General features: G+C 39.0%; 1 long non-coding RNA gene across 1 annotated transcript in view; it reads left to right on the top strand.

Moving 5' to 3' along the window:
* Positions 1-13849, top strand: part of LOC140002150 (uncharacterized) — a 56898-nt gene extending 43049 nt beyond the window's left edge. The window contains exon 4 of the long non-coding RNA XR_011808252.1: positions 10733-13849. This is a non-coding gene — a long non-coding RNA (uncharacterized lncRNA). The remainder of the gene's footprint in view (positions 1-10732) is intronic.
* Positions 13850-14067: the final 218 nt, after the last annotated feature.

Below are 14067 nucleotides of genomic sequence, written 5' to 3'. Positions count from 1 at the left end.
TTTATTATTTTTTTTCTGCCACTTATTTCTAGATCGTCTGAACTTTCTAGCATCTGTGAAGCTACAGGGCAAATTCTTCTCCTTCCAGTAAATGGAAATCCTTGATAATTCAATCATTAACAGCATTTCTTTGAGTACTCTATTCTTCCTCTAAGCAAAACTGTTTAATACCACCTTTGCCATAATGCCTTTCCCATTGAAATAACTTTTTGTTGAGATGAAGGAAAAAACAAAGTCAAGGAAAAGCAGAAAGTTCCCAGACAAGTCCTCTCAAATGGCCTGGCAGTTTAAGGAAACACTGCTATTATGGGAACGGAGCTGCAAAAAGTATAGGCCACTTCCGAGCTGGGGTGTAGGTGGCAGTCTAGCTCCAGAAGTTGTGCAGGATCTCATACCATGACTTCAGGTATTTTCATATCCGGAGATGCTTTCTAAAAGTATTATACTGTGTGCATGCTTATGTGTATGTCTTTTCTGTTGTATTTCTATGTACAAAGTCAAATTCAGCAACAAATAAAGAACAATTCCTGGATGCTCATTAAAGCTTCCCAGCTCTGAAGCTGACAGCTACAGCTATAGGCAAAGTGCCAGGGTATTGGTTCAGGGTGTTAGTTCAGTATTGCCTCCTGCCAGGCTTCAGGTGATTGTTTTTCCTCAGTCAGAGCTAGCTGCCACTAGGTCTGACCTGGCTGGTGGCTGTTTTGCTTTCAGCTATCAGGAGGGCTGAAAATACAGAGAATTTTTAACTTAGCAAATACCAAGCACAAAGGGCAAAGTACAGTCATTACTTCAAGACTTCACCTGGACAAATGATTTCTAGTTAGGCCAAAATCCTTGTTGTTCTTTTTTCTTTTCCAGAAGTATCTTCTTCCTTGTTCCATGCTCTTAATCAGTTTAGAGACTTCGTTTTCATGCCTTGAATCTTCATATTTGGCATGCTTTTATGTGACTCTATTTATTTAATTATTTATTTTAACTTTTATATTCAATTAAATTTAGATGTTAAGTTCCACCATTGTATTTTTAAAATGGCAATTTCTTCCAATCCTTTTTAAATGTTTGGACAAATTTAGGAAAAGGGAAGGAAAATCTTCACTGGATGCTGACTTCCTGAAAAGGTCCAGAAGTAGCAAAGGACTTCAAATTATTAGTCCTTTAACTTGGAATGGATTTTCTGCAGTCCTCTCCCTTTGGAGGTTGGTGGGGTTTGTTTAAATCTTCTGCTACACGTTGTACTGGGTCACATTTATCGAACATATAGTTCAAAAATACTTGGAGAAAGTCATTAGCCAATTTAATGACTACTTTAATGAACTTTAATAATTTAGATGTTTGTGGTATTAGAAAGATATTGAAGATATTACCTATTTTGACACCTCTGTTCATTCTGCATTAAATGCTGGAACTCATTTTGAATCTTTATTGGTGTATTTTCTTTTATAAGTTCTACTCATTTCACATTTTAATAGGTTTTTCATTTTATGTTAAAGAAGAACTAAGCTGAGGAAGTAAATAGAGATAGCATTTGGAATAGAATTTCGCAAGCTCCTAACCATAGCATACAGGCAGTCACTGAAATAACTACAGTACATGACACAAGTACCTAGACTACCTATATAACCATTCATGCACAGTTGCTTTAGTAATGTACAACTCATTGGGATGGGGGCTTAAAATGGTTTGGGACCCATCCCCAGGTTCTGCGAAAGTCAGTTCCAATTCATTGGTCTGTTCCGAGTTGGTAGTATAGTAAGAACAAACTTGCCCTAGCTGTTGAATGCTTAATACCAGGGGAAAAAAAAAATCAATTGCTCGATGTGGCCAAAATATAATATATTTGGGCTTCTAGCACTGATGTCTCTGGGCTTTGAATTGGTTTCATATTGTAATTCCTTCTTCAGGAAGAAAAAAAGGCATTAATATTAAATGTTAATATTTGGACTAAAACACCAGTTTTTTTTTAGCAGTTTTTACCAAATATGCAGGACTCCTAATTTATTTGTAGACATACAGAAGTATTCCTTATATAATTCATCAATTCTATATGAATAAACTTCATAACCACTTCGAGCCCTAAAACTGTCCTATTAACTATGCAATGTGCTTAAACGTCAGGGTGATAGCCACAGAATAGGAAAGCTTGCTGCATAGGAATTTATCTTATAGTTCCCACATACTCTTCTCAGACTGTTGCAGAACAATTTTTGCACAGAAGTAATTTATCTTTGTGGATACCAGTGTCTTAGCATCTTACTGGGAGTGGAGGTGCTGTCCTATATATCTGTTTTATAAGGGAGATTTGTTGATTATTCTACAATTTGTTTGTGACTTTGGAAGTAAAAAATAAGCATAATAAAGATCTAGTCCATGAAAAAGAAATGTGAACAAGATCATAGAAATGAATTTTGTTTATGATACATTGCCCTCCCCCTGATGTGCAAATAACAATTACTATCCACATATTTCACACACAAATCTGAATTATTTTCTTTCTACGTTTTATGTTCTGCTTGATTTTCTCCTTCCCTCCTCCACTGGATACTGCTGCTTTTTTCTTTGAATTATGTATTTCAAGTATTCTTTTAATTTCAAGTATTCTTTTAGCTGGAATAAACTCTTGTATGATGAGCACTACCTTATTGATTTCAGGAAGCTGTGGAGATGAGGAAAGGAAAGCATCAATGCAGAGTTGTCCTGTTATCCTTGGTACAGCCTCATGACACAGCACAGCAGTAGTCACTGAAGCTGAGGTTTGTGTTAAAAGCAGGGCTAGATAAGCACAGCATTAAGGACCTATCTCCAGAAACCTTTAGCCACATTTTCCCCAGTATCTTTAGTGATAGAAGCAACCCTGAGTTGTTTCTGTCCCATTTCCTATGGTGTGCCATAGATATGCCATTAGAACCATGTTTTTAGGAGCATGATGCCAATCCTTCTGAAGATGACTATGTCTATATTCTATATTAGCAATAAGTACAGTGGAATAGGAGCAGATCTGCGGAATGAAACAGTTGGTGCTGCGGATACAGCACCCACACTACGTGTATTCATGGAAGTGGGGTGGGTAGGAAGGGTAGTGCAGACCAGCTCTTTCCTGGCCCTGTGGGCTGATTGCCTCGAAGTGGTTGAAGTGCATTAGAGGTCCTCCCAGCATGTCCTTCAGCTGAGCACAGATCTTGAAGGAGCCAGGCTTACATGCTCTGAGACAGCCTCACAAGATGAACCATTGTGAAGGAGATAGGCATGGCTTGGAGATTTGCTGCAAAAACCCTCGCCCAGCACGATCCAAATATTAAATCACATGTACTTGCTGTCAGTTCCCACTTCAGCACCCATATCGAAGACACATTTTCAAAAGACCTCAACATACTGAATGTTAAAGTCATCTGAAAGCGGGATTGGTTTGTACTGGCAAATAAGCATTATAAAAGTCTGTGTGCCACCTGTTGGCTTACGTGTTCAGAAGAAAAAATAAATCTCTTTGTAGCACTGGACAAAAATAAATCTCTTTGTAGCACTGGACATCTGAATATGCAGCCCTGAAAGATTAAGAGTCTGATCTGCAAAACGTCTGGGTTAGCTACTTTTTGTGAAATGGGGAGATGTGACATACTGATGCTAGATCTTAGATTTTAATGCAAATCTTGTGGTTTCAAAATCCTCTGTAAACTCCAAATCCAAGAGTCATGAATCAAGCAGAGCAGTTCAGCTCATCTCATGCATGGGACGGCTTAGTTCATAAATGAGCAGACTCATAAATGAGTTTTAAGGCATGCAGTTTTAATGAGGCTTATACATTATGAACTGAAGGTATGAAATGCAATTTTGAACATATCAATAGTATAATCTTCTACCTACCATTTGTCTCTTTTGTGAAATGACCAATTCTCAATCTCATAAAGAGCATAAAGAGAGCTGAGATAAGAATGCAGTTAGTAAGGGGTTGAATAACGTTGCAGTTGCCCAACACCAAACAAGATAGATAAAGCAAACATTGGTTTTACTGTTTTTAGGAGGCAAACCTGATGACAGCAGAGATTTCTTTGATAAAATCTTTTTTTTTTTTTTTTTTTTTTTGAAAAGAATGCACAAGGTTTTGTTTCTTTGCATGAAGTCAAATAAAACAGCAGATGATCCGTTTTTTTGACCACAGCTTGCAGCCTATCACATTGTGTGCTTGGTCCAGAAGCTCTCTATAAGCTTGTATTGGGTCCTTTCAGAGGACTCATCTGGTTTGCTTCTGTGCCTTTCTTTTAACTCTAAGAAATTTGAAGATGTAGGTAGAGAATTCCAACATCTGTCCATATGCTGTACCTACACCAGTAGTACACAATACTCTGCAAATTCTGGAGTGGCATGGCATGTGCATTTATGTTTAATGGTGGCATGTAACTGACTTTTGATGTAAAGGTTCAGTTGTTTCATAAATGAGTTTATCTCTTTCTGGTTTTTTTTTTTTTTTTTTTTGGTTGGTTGGTTGGTTGGTTTTGTTTTAATGGGGGGGGGAAGTTGCAAACAGTTGTGCTCACTTGGATATATTTTTTCCCAGTTCACAGTAAACAAAGTGAAACTCAGCAAGTGAAAGTATCTCTTCCGGTTTCTAAAAGGTAATCATGTAGATTTGAAAAGGATTTGTGATATGAAACAAATATAAACAACAACCTGTGAAAATATCAAAATGAACTAGTTTTGGCAGAAAGTGAAAGTTGAACAGCTTTCGTTTAGCACAAGTCCCTAACCATTACTTTAAAATAGTTTGCTAGATAGCACATCTGCTTTGCTCAGCAAAGACAGCTTTTTCTTGAACAACACAACTCCTTAAATCTTTTCCTTTTCTCAGTTCTTGAGTTCTCTCCATGCTGTGCTTCAACAAAATCAGAGCCTCCAAGAATATTTTTTATCTGTAACTTGGAAAAATGACATAGCAGCTCAGACTACAAAGGGAAACATAAGATGGTGCTTAAATTCTAAATTTCCACCTATTTCCAGCCCAGCCTATTATATTATGATACACGGACCTTGCAAGTGGATTTTAGTTTTCTGTGCCAGAGGATTACTTTAATTATTTCATTTATGCTGTTGCCTTGTTTAGTGAATTAATGTCCTAACCTGAGGTCTGACCTACAAAATTATTAATCTTTTGACATACATTTTAATATCTTTTGTAACACATCAATTCAGCTGCCTTCTCTGTACAGCCACCTTTCCCCTCATCATTTTTTGGGTCAAAATGCAAAACTAATTTTAAAAACAGAAATTTTCATTTAGAAGTGCAATGTTAAAAACCTCCTGAGCATTCATATGTCAGACGGTAAGGAAGAAGAGAATTTAAAACAAGGAGCTAAAATGTGACAGGCTGGGGATGTGCCCTTTAACACAATGTTTGCAATTTGTAATTAAAAAAGCCTCAATATGAAATAAGCAGCTCTTATATTGTTATATAGGTTACGCAGTAGAAGGGGTTGTGTACCTTAAGTCAAAAGAACACGATCTGAGGGCAGAGAGGGACTGGGGAATGCAGTAATTTACAGGGCTATGTCCTGCTTATAGAAAGCTCTGGTAAATTCATATTTCTGAAAGCTTTCTGAGGATTAGCTGACATGGAGGTTAAATCATATCTACTGTTGTACGAGAAGTGGTCCAGAAAAGGAGAGTCAGACTCCATGGCAAGGTGAGCTACATCTAAATGGAGAGGTGAGTAATGAGCTTCTCTGCTCTGGTTCCAGCCTGCCAGTCATGAGCACCCTGTTGCAATGCACCTGTGTCATTATTCAAACTGGAAATAACAACTAAAATTAATGCCAACTCAAAGAAAAGGCTCAGGATTTGGGGCTTGTCTGCATCTGTCCATGAAGACACACCCTTAATTTCAGCAGAAATACGCAATGAGCCTGTCAGGAGCTCTCAAGCAAATTCTGTCCTCTTTAGAAATCCTGCTTTCTGTATTATTTATTGCTAAGACAGCTAATGACCTTCTAACTTTTAGAAGCTTATAACTGCTTAGATTGAGCAAAGGGTACAATTAATTTCTGTCCTGATTTTTTAGCTGTTGGCTCAAGGTTTGTCAGCGCTACATATAATGCTGAATTTTGCCATTCCAGGGAGGAGATAACTGGAGGTCGGTTAGGGACAGCTGAGTCCTGGAAAGTCATTTGTGTTTGTACCACTTGCTGTTACTGGAATAGCCACCACCTGGGGGTGCCACTCAGTAGGCTCAACATGAACCACTAGCGTTCCCTGGCAGCCAAAAGGGCAAAACTCATTTTGTAGTGCATTAAACACAGCATAACCAGACAGTCAAAAGAGGTGATTCTCCCACTGTATTTAGCGTTGATGCGGCCTCACCTTGAATATGGTGTGCAGCTCTGGGTTCCACAGTACAAAAAAGATGTTAAAGTACCTGAAAGTGCCCAGAGGAGGGCAATAAAGCCAGTAAAAGGGCTGGAAGGCCTGTCCTGTGAGGAGAGACTGAGGACACTTGGGCTGTCCAGTTTGGGGAAGAGGAGGCTGAGGGACAACCTCTTTGCTCTCTGGAGTTTCCCAAGGTGGGGAAGCACAGAGGGAGATGTTGGGCTCTGCTCCTGGGAATTGATGACAGGATGCATGGGAACAGCATGGAGCCAGGCCAGGGAGGGTCAAACTGGGCATGAGGAAAAACATTTTTTACTGTGAGGGTGATCAGACACTGGAACGGGCTTCCTAGAGAGGTGTTTGATGCCCTACAGCTGTCATTGTTCTAGAGGTATTTGGATAATGCCCTCAATGACATGCTTTAATTTTTGGTCAGCCCTGACGTGGTTCGGCAGTGGGACTTGATGTCTTTGAAGGTCTCTTCCAACTGAACTGTTCTATTCTGTTCACCTCATGTAACTAACCTTCAATTTACACAGCAACAGCAGCCAGCCAGGCTTTCCAGGTGCTAGCAAAGTCAGTGTGATCCTGCTGTTCCCTAGAGCATGGCCTAGGCTGGCATTTCTTCTGCCTATACAGATACAACAGTCAATGCATAAATGAGTATATAAGCCAAAGGCCAAAAATTTATTCACCCCTTGAAACCAAAGAACCAAGCTGTTCTTTGCATGTTTTTACAGATGGAAACAGAAGAAACACAAATTCTGTTTGTATACGTCATATTTTTCTTTCAGTAGAGCAAAATGTCTTAAAAAATCCACAGACGCATGCTGAAAGGTCTTGTTACCCACTAACAAAGATATACAAGTAGTGTTCATCTAGTACCCGGATGCTACTTCCCTTCAATGGCATGGTTATCAATGATTAGTGACTTTTATCTTTTACTACAGGAGCTTTAAGCACTAAGCACCACTGTATGTATGGTTAAGCTCTCTCTCTCTATTACTCTTCAATCCTCTTCTTAGGTTGTGACCCTAAATATTTTTGATCTGACACAAGAAAAGTAATCTGTTTGGTATTTAAATTAAGTGGTAAGTGTTTGAAATGAAGCCATATAAATCTTGAAGGATGAACCCTTATATAACAGTTTTCAGAAAGGTACTAAGAATGTAAAGACTTAGACTGTGTAAAGCTACTTCTGAATGCCTATAACTGATGGTATGGGCCTGCCACACCTTAAATGCCATGGGATGGAAACATGGGTCATGGCAAGGTTTCCTTATAAGGATTATTGATACAAAAGGATTAAAGAGATGTTTTTATTTTCCAAGTTGGGTTGAAAAACAGCGAGGATGAGATCATGGCTGTGGTAAACTGCAGAGCAAAGTCCTGCAGGCTTCATGTAATGGTGTTTTCGCTCAAAACTGTTTTTTTTTTCCTCTGTGCCTCCCTCAGTGGATCTTCTCATACAGCATTTTACTGAAGGACTGTGGTGATGGGCTAAAGCTTTTGTTTACTAGCAGGGATATGTCTAAAATTACAAGTCTTAATGCAGTTTGCAATTCCTGGTTTGACCCCAAAGTTCCCCTGCACAAAGGCCATCTGTGAACTAACCTAGTCACCAGTTTATGCCTAGTGTATCCAGTATGCTAGTGCATCTGTGTGACTCCTGACACTTGCAGAGAAAAACTCAGGTGCTGGAACCGAGTTTCTAGGGAGACATCCACACTCATCAGGCTTCATGCTCCTAAAATCTCCTTGTCCCAGGGTGAATGGGGGTTGTCATATCCCTGTGGCAGGGCCACCAGAAGCAGCAGGGGCTCCTTAGGGAGGCCAAACAGTGCTGGGCAGCCAGAGCCTGTCCCACTGCCCCAGCCAACAGCAGGGTGTCAGGGCCATGGGGGCAGCCTGGGGATGGGCCTGGGCCACAACCAGGCCAGCACCATGGGCCCGCATCTGGGGCGAGCTGGAGGTAGGCCCTGCTGTGGCCTTGCATGGCACGGGCTGACAACTGTGTTTTGTGTGGGTATAGATATAAGCTAAGCACAAAACAAGCAAGAAAAAAAATTGTGCCTGTTTTCTGAAGCCTGCAGGGAACTGGGCACTAGCACAGCTGATGTCATGCCTCAGGACCTGGCAGGGGCTGTGTGCGCTCCTCCTGGTAATCACAGTGATGGACGGGAGAATCCTGGGCAATGAGAACATTGTGGAAGATGAGGGAAGCAATGTCTACCAGTGCCTGATAAATACATTGCCCTCTTCCAAACCTGACCCTGAATGATCAGTGCAAGCTTCCATAAGCTAAAATGGCTTTTACTATTTGTGTAAACAATTAGACACTAACAATCAGTTTGTAAAATCTCCTTATCATATGAATCCAGTTCAAAACCCAAGGTCATCAGCCAGATGTCTGTGATTTATGGGGATTTTATGTGGCAAAATGCTCAAAACTGTCCATCATACACAGTGCTGTCAGAGGGGTTAACCTCTGCTTTTGGTTTGTCTGGTAAAGATTGAGAATAACAGAGCTACTTTACAGGAGCAGAATTTCTCTACTCAGTATTTGAGATATGCATTTCTCCCAAAGTCTTTCTGTGCTTTTCACTTAGCTCTACTTTTGGTGGGTTGAGAAATGTCCTGTCAAGTGGGATGTGGGGAGAAGATGGCTGCAAACAGAGTTTCTTCATTTTTCTGCAGCTATCAGCTCTCTTCAGGCCTAACAAAGTGGTAAATCTTTGCTCAGTGTGATGGCAGTTCAACAAATGGTGTCATTACCTACTGTTCTTTCTACCTTCACACACACACACACACACACAAAAAATAAATAAACTAGACTGATAGATCAAACCTACAGTTTTGCATATCTAGTTGCTATCTGCCAAACACTGTCAGATGACTACACTTCCAAGAAAAGCCAAAGTAAGGACAGAACAAGGAGGACTATTTGCATCCTTCTTTGCTGATCGTTCTGCCAGTGCAGCAATGGTTTGGTCAGGGAAGGAAGAGGGTTGAGAGGGAGGCAGGGACTAGTGGCAGCTCATGAAGGCTGGGGAGCAGGGCTGAGTTTGTTTCACACTACTTGCTGTATCTCTCATACAAGCCTGAGATCAAGCTTGAAAGTCAGGTGACTACCCTCATAAAGAAAGCTTTCTAGTCAATAACTGTTCTCAAGACAAATGCTTTCAAAGCACCCATGTGATTTAACTTCCTTAGTCATGTTGGCACTTTTGAAAATGTAACCCTAAAGATCTTTTGGTATATAATTTTGTCAAATTCAAATTTTAGAGTAAGTAGGCATTTTTTACAATGGCTTCAAAAGGCTATGAATCACACTGATTCATTTTTCTTCAAATGTTTCTATCGAAATCAAGATCTTTAAAATGTCATATGTTTCCAGTTATTCTTTCACAGATGATTTTCCCCTTCTTTAGACAATTTTTCCGTGGCTGTGTTTGGTTTGCAATGAATTAGGAAATCACTTACTGATCAAAATCAACAAGGTGAAGTTTTATTCTGTATTATAATTGCTCATTTTAAAATTCTTAAAGATAAAAAGTTACTGAGCTGAATATTCTTTTCATTAAATATGTCATGGGAGCAACAGTCAATGAAGATTGTGGTAACTCAACATTTGATCCTTTAAAGAGAGGCATTACACAAATACACCTAAAATTACAATAAATTCTTTCTTTTTCTTCATCCCAGGTGGCTTGATCAAGGCAACCCACTGAGCACTTTATTCTGCAGTCATTTTCAAAACACAGCTATTTTTAGATTGTATTTGCCTGAAACAGCAACGTGACAATTCTAACCAAAACACCGAATTTAGACAATGAAGCAGTATAATGTTGGTTTTCTTTTTACTACAGAGGTTACCAGGACCAGATTGAGAAGATGAGGAAAATTAATTCTGGTAGCTGATGACAGACATCCTCAGGCAAACTTAAGTGTAGTGAGTAGTATGAGCTGTACTGAAGAGATGGTTTTCAGGTTTCTTTGTTTCCTCAGCTATTGACAACCCCACAGTATTTGCAGGGCTTAGAGTAAGGTCATATCTAGTGTGCATAATGGAGAGCGCAGAGATTCCCAAGCTGTTTTCAGACTGCTGAATCTGTGCAAGACTACACCATTGCATGGAGAGACAGATCAGGATTTAAAGTGGCTCTGCCTGTGCCTGGGTTCATATGCCTCACCCTCAACCGGGTCTTTGCTAGCTCAGATATTTTGCCCCACACTCTGGTGCACAGCCTAGATATGCCATTTGCAAAATAAGGGAAGGAGGGGGGAGAACTGCAGGTTTTTCTGTTCTTGGTCCTCTTTGAATCGGTACAGCAGAGCCTCTTTCCTCAAATGATGCTAAGCAATGTCCTCCTCCTTTTAGGATCTGTGCTACTCCCTGGACAGATAGGAAAACAATGAGATCCTTGTTGCTATACCTCATGCAACAATATGGACTTTCATCCATTCCAGCAGCATCTTCGTCTGACTGAGTCTGACTCCTCCTGGTCCTGACCCAGTGCCTGTATCAACATTCTGTAGGGTGATGCAAAACATTATATTATGTGGTATAGGCTTCTTGCATAAGTGATGCTCATGAAAATGAGGTATATACACCTGATCTATGGCTTTTGGTAACTGTATTTGTTCTTATATGCAAACTACATCACTTTCATCTGCTTGCAAACAGCTGAACATATAAGCAGTGTTTATTGTTAACATGGGTCTAAAAAGTTAATGCAAACACAGGCATTGGTGTGTCAGTGTTATCACCTTGACTGAAATTGCCCTTTTTTTCTGAAAGCTTCAGAAATGAGTCCTATGGATGACTTTCACTGAGACAAACATGCAGCATACATTTAGACTTTGATAGATGCTTTGCTCAAAAGGTGGAGAAACAACAAAGCAAGAGATCAAAGCAACACACCAAATCTTATAAGTTTTAATTAAGCATGAGCAGCTGCATCCTGTCTTCTCAGAGAAGTCCTATCATTTGTGCTATGTAACATTAATGCTCACTGAATTGTAAAGCTCAGGGGAACCCCAGGCACAATTTGGAAGAGACAAACATTTGTTTTTCAGAAACAGATTCATTATCGTTTGAAGCACTGGTTTAATCTAACCCGAGATCTTATGGGAATATCTTTGAAGAGTTCCGTCTCTGCAAATCAATTTAATTTGTAGGAAAAGGAAATAAAATGACCAAAAAGGCCCAGATTAGTATTGCAAAGAGAACACTGATGATATTTCTTCAAGGATACAATGATATTCTGCCCTTCAGAAATTTGTTAGGAAAAAATATGCCCTAAAAGAAACATACCATGTGGATTATTTTCTACCTTATGGAGTGCTGAAAAACATTAAATGGACATGGTTTTGGCCAGAAACTCCCAAAGGGAGTTTTTGAACTTTTGTCTTTTCAACAAAACAATCACAAAGTGGCTTAGAGCAGTGCTAATAACAGTAAGATATTTCTCCAGAGATTCTGGCAACAGAAGTGAAGCATAGCTTCAGCATAGCTCTAGTAATTCGAACGTGGTTTTGGTGTATGTGCTCACACCCAGGCTGTGCTTGCACTAGCAGGAGGTTTGCGATGGAGTCAGTGGAACAATCTGTGTTGTGAAGTTTTCTTTACACAAAGCTAATAGGACTGAATGAACCAAACTGCATCAATCTGATTGATCTCTGGATTGTATTTGGTACCAGAAGTAAAACAGATTAAGAAAATGCCTTAATATGAAAAAAGAATCATAACATTGGAAAGCCTCACTAGGGCTGAAACATTCTAGAAATACAAAGTAGGGCAAGAGGAAGCTAAATACTGTCTTCAGTCAGTAAGCACTAGCAAAAGAAATACATATATATAATATATATATATATATATTTATATATGTATAAAGAAAGGGTAGATTTATTGCCAAAATAGCTGTTCCTGTAGTGCTTAAATTTTTCATTTTCATTGTATTCATTTATCATTTTCAGTTAATTCAAAGGAAATTGCAAGGGATTCATGTTTATTAGCACCTGCCTACACAGCATGAATACTTCAGGAGAGCAAGGTGACCATGCAACAGAGCAAGAGAGCAAAGACAAACACATCTCACTAGCTGAGTTAATCACTTATTATTTGTATCTGAAATTTTGTCTGCTGTTATGTATTTTGATTCATGTTGATATGTTTGTCTGAAAAAAGGCAGGCGTGTAGAGTATAGCACATCAAGGAGAACACAGCCCTGAGCTACCTGGAATTGTTTGTTGTGTTATGCAGAGGTTTGTATTAGATGCACAAGGACTGGTTAACACACAGGCACTGACTGAGGCACATCCCTGTTAGGCTTCTAGGCTGAAAGTGGTTATCAGGGAACACAAAACAAATTCAGATCCTGTGACAGCAATCAAACTGTCTATGCTATTCCCCAAAGCTGTTAGCTTATGCCAGAAGACGCTTCTCACACCACAGTATGCTAGCTCTGAAAACCTTCAATTTCTTCCTAAAATTGCCCTAATGATCCTTATGACCAAGAAGAGATGTTCCCTTACATCTAATGAAATCTATGTGTGACTGGTGAACACACCCTTGACCTGATATTATCCCTTTTTCAATGTCAATTTAACTGACAAAGCTGTGAGCATGTCCACAGCTAATTGACTATCTAATTGCTGTCACTAGGCAGAACTGGTTAGAGGCAGAAATCCAGCTATCTATATAGGCACAGAAAGAGATAAAAAGCAGCTGAAACTGGGTGTCAAAGAATTTTGAGACTTTCTTTGTGAATTATCTTTGAATGAGAACTTCAAAATGTAAATTTCCATAAATACAATATTTGTCAAAAAAATCTGGAATAGGAAAAATATTGAAGACAAAAATGGACTGTGAATATGGGCTTTATTAACAAGTGAACTGCTTGGAAAAGGGATTGGAGTTTGGAAGTTTTCTTAACTATTAACAATATCTCTCCCTAAGAGAATTCTGAGTGTATCTAAGGAGGTTAGCCATTTTGTGCAAAAATCCTCATTTGGTCTAATAGCTAGTTTTTTAATTATAATAAAATATAGAAAATATTCATCTGTAATAGCTGATTTTCTCTACGGATCCTGAGGCAGAAATACTCTTCTGAGAGAAAAGGGAAGACTCATCTTTTGGAAATAAACCTAAAAATTAAACTAAGGAACGCTTGTGGGTCAGTTGCAGACCTGACTGCTCATTTGTTTCTAATTTCATATAAAAATTAACTTGATGATTTTTCTGTTTATTTATTTGTTTGTTTTTATCACTTGAAAAGGTAAAGACCTAATAATGCTCATGGTTAGATATAACAGTATGCCCTTTAGCATGTATTCCTTCCTTTTTCATAGCAAAATGTGTTAGTATTTTTCTTTTGTAAGAAAAGAGCACTGAATGAGCATAAATTTTTGCCTCATCCCACAATAGGAAAACTTTTTTAATGTCCTTGCAAACACAGATGTGTTTTGTCCTTGGTTATCTTCCAGACTGCTCTCAACAACATTGGCAATTCTCATACCCAAAAGGGAACAGCAAAGTATAGATTTTCACAGCATGTCTGCTGGGGAAATATTGGTCTCTACAATAACTTCTTACTTAAGTCAAGTACTTTTGTTTTTTAATACTCAATGTTCTGTCTAATTGTTATTTTTGTAATATTTTGAATGATCGACATTCATTTTTATGATGTGGAATTAAGGACCAGATAGGAACAA

This window comes from Anas platyrhynchos, chromosome 3 (assembly GCF_047663525.1).
Source record: "Anas platyrhynchos isolate ZD024472 breed Pekin duck chromosome 3, IASCAAS_PekinDuck_T2T, whole genome shotgun sequence".
Classification (NCBI taxonomy): Eukaryota; Metazoa; Chordata; class Aves; order Anseriformes; family Anatidae; genus Anas; species Anas platyrhynchos.
Note: the sequence above shows the minus strand (reverse complement) of the source record. Positions and strands in the feature narration are given on the sequence as shown.